Source organism: Humulus lupulus, chromosome 1 (assembly GCF_963169125.1).
Source record: "Humulus lupulus chromosome 1, drHumLupu1.1, whole genome shotgun sequence".
Lineage (NCBI taxonomy): Eukaryota > Viridiplantae > Streptophyta > Magnoliopsida > Rosales > Cannabaceae > Humulus > Humulus lupulus.
In genome coordinates, this window is record NC_084793.1 from 28704304 (window position 1) to 28710716 (window position 6413).

Consider the following 6413-nt stretch of genomic DNA (forward strand, 5'->3'; position numbering starts at 1 on the left):
CATCTTTTCTAGGGTTTAATGTAGTCACTTGGATATTTGTTAATTTTCTATGAAGTTCATATAATTTCTTCTTCTTCTATCCTCTCTCTATATGATTTGTGCTTTAATGCGTGTGGATATTGATCAATATTTACATGATTTATGATTTTGATTCGAGATCCAAAAGGGGAGAGTTGAATATTCTATAATCATATAGACATAAATTGCATATAAGACGAGAGTACTTGTATGGTTTGTGTAGCATTTAGGGTTTCTATGCTTCATGTCTGCTATATGTTAAAACTTATCACAGATATGTAGAAAGTTTTCATATAGGTTGAGATCTTTTTATCTTGAAAAAGAATTAGGATTGTTTTAGTTAACCTGCTATTAGGATAGAAATTGAAGAATTATATGCACTGATCAGTAAAATTAACGGGTTGAAAAGTTGATGAAGTTAATACCCTAGGTTTTTAATTATTGAATCAATCTTATTAATTGCACATTTTATTTCAATTTTAAGTTTTAGTTAAAAAATCACTCTATTTTTGACAGCCAAATAGAAAGCTAGAATTGGTTATTGGTACTTGATTGATAGTCTCCCTGTGAACGATTCTTATTTACTATGTATATTACTTGAATCGATTGTGTATACTTGCGCATTATATTTTAGCTATCAAGTTTTTGGCGCCGTTGCCAGAGACTATTTAATCAATATCAAATATAATTGATTCTTGTTCTACTTTGGCTTTTCTTTAAAAGTTTTTTTGACGTGTTTCTCTACTTGTTTCTTAATTGCAGGGTCAATTAGTATATGCGACGTCAAGGATTGGAGTCACTAGTACCTATTGATCCTAAAATTGAAAAGACCTACAAGAGAAATAGAAGGCAGAAACGGTTAGAGAGAATGGCTCAAATTCTGAATAATGGTGCCAATAACGCTGCTACAGCTGATTAACGCCCAAAATGTGCATCCACTAAGCGATGGTTGTAGTGTAGATGGGCGGTCGATTCCACAAGGAGGTAACTAAGAACAAAAGTATGAGTAGAAAAGTAAACACAAAAGATTAGTACAAAGTGATGGAAATGGAGATTTGAGATTTTTTGTTGTTGTATTTTTGATGAAACGATAAAATGAGACAAGTAAAATAAAAATAAGATGTAATCTAGAGTTGAAAAGTAGAAATGTTTCAAGAATCATCCATATGCTTGTTTAGTTTCTTAGTTACTTGATTTACAAAACTACACAAGTAAATAGTTCACATCCTAACATTTACATGAAAAATCTAACATTAAAGTCCATCTTCTTTTTTAACAAAAGTCCATTTGAGTTATAAAGTTCTTTACTTTAGGGGCACAATGTTAATCTTATGAAAAATCTAAAAATGACAAAATACCCAAGGGAAATAATATAATCGAAGATTAGATATAAAATTATGTATCAATATTACTTTTATTAATTAGAAATACATAGAAAGAGCATGACTAATCCTATATATTATTAACACAAGTAAATAAAGATAACAAAATAAAGATGAGATTGAAAGAACATAAACAACTCAAATGCATTATATTAAGAATATAGTAAATCAAATTAGCTAAATAATATCACTAGCATATGAAATCATCCTTAACCTTCCTAGGAAGATTAGGCCATTATGCTCATCATTCTCACAAAATTCTAAGAAGAAAGCATGAGAAGAAAGTGACTAGAAATTTTGCTATAGTTTTTTTACTCTAAAAATTACATACCAAATGTGAAAGAAGAGTCCCTATTTACAGAAGAAAAAAATGGCTAAAAAGAAATTAAACTACAAATGGTGTTTACAAAATAAATCTGAAACATTAATAATAAAATATAATTTTGAAAAATTAAATCTTATTATTAATATTAACCTAGCTTATTTAGTGAATGGTCATCATGCCCATTTTTCTAAATCAACACAAATTGTGAGCTTTAAAGCTCAAAATGGAAGGGTCTAAGGCCTAAAGTGCACACAAAATGGCCTGGAAGGTGGCTGGTGGCAGCTGAAACTTTGACTAAGTCGCAGCCAATGGGGGGAAGCCACGTGGCTCAGCTTAGAGCTGAGGGCAGGCGACTGGGCAATCACGAAGCGCCACCTGGCACTGCTGGCAAGGGCAGGCAAGGTGGGTTCAGATGTGGATCAGGCGGGCTGGGTGAGGGTGGTGCGAGCGGGTCGCTGGGTCTGGCTAGAGTGCACGCGGCTGCCCAATCGTGGAGCGCCAACTAGCGCAGCTGGCAGGTGCAGAGGCTAAGAGAGAATGGGTTGGGCTACTCTCTTTTGGGCTTTGGATTACAAAAATACCAGCTTTACTTGTGGGATTTTATACTTCAAAAATGCCAATTTTTTATTCTCTTTTCATCTTTAATTCTTTTCTTTTCTGTCCATCTCAAAGTACCAAAATATACTTCATTTTCTACAAAAATATAAATAAATTAAATTCAAATCAAATATTTCCAATGTAAGAATATATCATATTAATTCCAAGAAAATATCAATTTAAACTTAATTTATTTTGATATTTATATTGAATAAATGTGTGCTTTTGACCACTAATCACAACCCCAACTAGCTTATTGCTAGTCCCGAGCAATTCAAGTAGAAAAGAAAATTATCAAGTTGAATAATCAAGTCAAACCAAGAAAAACCATCAAAGCATTTCAAAGTATCAGCAAGAAGTCAACAATTACTATCAAAACTAGTTCAGTTGCAATTCCAAAGTCGTGTGTGTGTGCACCAAACTATATTAATTTTTTATCATAAGTCATAACACAAATAGTAAATCTCAAAAGTATAAAGGTCTCAACTCCAGATTCCTCACGAGCATTCAAAGTATTTTTATGGGAAGGATAATACTCTTGGAGTTAGAAATGTAACAGTTAACGCTCAAATGAGAAAATATAAACTTTTTAGGACAAACAGTTTGAACAAGTATTGATCACAAGATAAACAAATCAACTTATTGGATTTCAAATGACAAACACCCTTTGAGATTTACAAGAGAAAACTAAAAGAATAAAGAGCCAACCAACTAGAAATGGTAAATAAGAAAAGGAGACCATTAATAATAATAATTATATATATATATATTTGCATTAACATATTTACACAAAAACAACAAGATAATAATAGGAAGATTTTTTTTTAATACAAAATTACAAAATACTAAGAAAAAGTGTTGCTCTTGCTCTTGTTCTTTTTTTTTTTGGTACTTTATCTCTATTTTTTTTCATTTTTCATTTTTTGTTTTTGTTTTTTTTTTGACAAGAGGCAGCACATAAATAAAAATTACAAGAATATAAAATAAATAAAACACGAGTTCAAAATTATTACAAAGGCTCATTCTATCATGAAATTTATCCCTGTAGTAAATGTCATGTTTTAAATTCCAAAGATGTGACTTTAACAACTCAAATGATCAATAAAAGTTCAAAAAGTTATTTTCTCAACTCTCACAACTCACCAAGAAATGAAAAATTTTAAACTTGAAATTTCTCTCAACTATTTGTGTTAACAACCAATTTACCACATGTCTGGAAATCTCTACTTAATAGCTAAACATAGTAAAAATTGACTCAAACCAAAAAGTTGTACTCATGCTCGGATAATTTTGAAAAAATTTGACTTAAAAATTCAATAAGAAAATAAGATTCTCCAAATGAATGCTAATGAATGCTCACCGCCCTCAAGCAAAAACCAGATATTGTCCTCAATGTCAAAATGAATAATTAATGAAAAATATAGGGCAAGAGAACATCTGGATGATGACAATGTCCATGAGGTGAGAGCTGAAATAACCTGATAATAATACCCCAAAACAAACAAAATACAAGAAGGAAAAGACATACAAAAATAAAAGAAAGATAGAAAAATAAAAGTAAAATAAAAACAAACAAACCATTCATAATTTCAGAGTGTATAAACGGGGACCTTAAGAAGGACCTCTTCAACGTGACTCACACTCTCAATATAACGCTTCGGTCTTTAGCCATTGACTTGAAAAATTCTCCCATCAGTTGGGTCCTTGACCTCAATATAACCATGAGGAAATACTTGCTTCACTACAAACGGACCAGTCCATTGCGATCTCAGTTTATCGGGGTGCAAGTGCAAACGAGAATCATACAAATGCACTTTTTGATTTGGCTCAAAGTGTTTTAGTAGGATCTAGTTATCGTGAGCGATTGTTAACTTCGCTTTATAAATCATGGAATTGTCATATGCATCGTTTCTCAATTCCTCAATTTCAGACAATTGGAGTTTGCGATTGATACCTGCGACATTCAGATCAAAGTTGAGGGCTTTGATAGCCTAATAAGCTATATGATCTAGCTCGACAAGTAAATAACATGCTTTTTCAAAGAAAACCCGATAGGGACACATCCGAAGAAGGGATTTGAAAGCAGTGTGGTATGCCCAAAGAGCGTCAAAAAGACATGTAGACCAATCTTTGTGGTTTGGATTTACCGTCTTTTCCAGAATGTGTTTTATCTCCATATTGCCTAACTCAGCTTGGCCATTAGTCTGTGGATGATAGGCATTTGCAACTTTATGAAGTACATCGTACTTACGCATAAGAGCCTCAAAAGATCTATTGCAAAAATGAGTGCCTTGATCACGGATGATAGCGCGAGGAGTACCGAACCTTGATAACACATTTTCTTTCAAGAATTTGACACCTGTAGCGCTATCTTCGGTTCGATAAGGAATGACCTCTGAACATTTTGAAACATAATCCACAGCGAGAAGAATGTAAAGGTAGCCAAAATAAGTTGGAAATGGTCCCATAAAGTCTATCCCCCAACAATCAAATATTTTGATAACAAGAATTGGGTTCAAGGGCTTCATGTGCCTACGGGACAAGGAACCTAACTTTGGTACCTTATACAAGAACGATAGAAATCATTGGTGTCTTTGAACAAATTGGGTCAGTAAAGACCGCATTGTAAGTGTTGATGCGGTTCTTCACCAACAGGTAATTAAGAGAAGAAGAGAAAGGGATTAGTGCTGAAAGTAGAACCGTCACAGATATGAAATCTTAGAGGATGAACTTGGTGACTCAAGACACGTTTTTAAGTGGTTCAAAGGTTAAAATCCTTCTACTCCACTAGTCAATATTATTGATCTATTCTGGGTATTTGGTTACAGAGTATATATCTCTCCAGAAACTATTTTTTCCAACCCTTATCAACTCCCAGGGTCTCCATATTTATAGGAGAAGGCACCTGGAAGTTGGTAAGGAGGTCATCCCGTGACCTTATTATTTGTCATATCAACTCTGTGACATTCATGATTAATTCCTAAACCTGACACATAAGTATGGTCAAATCGATAGGTAAGAAGATATTGGGCCGCACGGCCCAATCCAGCCGTGGGTTTCAGAACATGCACGTTCCTGCTGCGTGTCCGAGAAGTCAGGGAGATATCGGACACGTGATGTCAGATATATGCACGTTTATCTTGCGTGTGTTGACTTTACAAAGGGTCAAAGATCCATGAGCAGCTCGTACCACGAGCTGCTCCCTTGACCCGACCTTCAGCCTTCAGACTCCTTCCCCCAGTCTTGGGCAACCTTGGCGAGTCCTTGAGGATACCTCGAGCTAATAAAGTACGACCTCGAAAACAGGAGCTCCGGCCTGGGGAAATTTACGGACTAACCATGATTAATCCGAGGCTCGACCTGCTAATCAGCCCGTGGGAAAACCAGGGCGTACAGTAAGATTTTTGCAGCGGTTTTCTTCACAGAAAAGTGACCACCACAAGCATCATTGTGGCAAAAATTCAGCACACTAGACACCTCATCGTTGTGGATGCATCTTCGCATTATTTGGTCAGGACAATACTTGAATAAGTATGTAGAGTCCAAGAACTTTACTTAGCTAGTTAGATAGTAGTAGTAATAGTAATAGTTGTAGTATTTTTATGACTGTGGATTTTGGTTCAAACCGGGACTTAGTTGGATACTCATAGTAACACTTGTAGAATTTATAAGTTTAACATATAGTTTAAGAATATTAATTATAACCTAAGGTTTGATTAATATGACTGATTATGAAGGTGATATTTATTATACTATAAGGTTTAGATAGACCCAATAAGATATTAACATTTGTCTTGTGTATGTTTAATGAGAATTAAATATTTTTGAGGAATAAGTTTATTAAGAGCAATATTTGAAAATCCTAGGGTCTGCCAGCAGCTTTGAAATCGTTAAAGGACTTAGTCAATGCTGTTTACTCAATTCAAATTAGGTTGAAAAAGTATAATTACGTGTATAATATTTCAGCGTATACCGATATATCGCAGCTCTAGGGGGCGATATATCGCCATACGGGGATACGAAAAACACGTAGCTTCACACGAAAACCTCGAGGAGCCTCGGGTGTATCAGCCTAGGCGATATATCGGCTA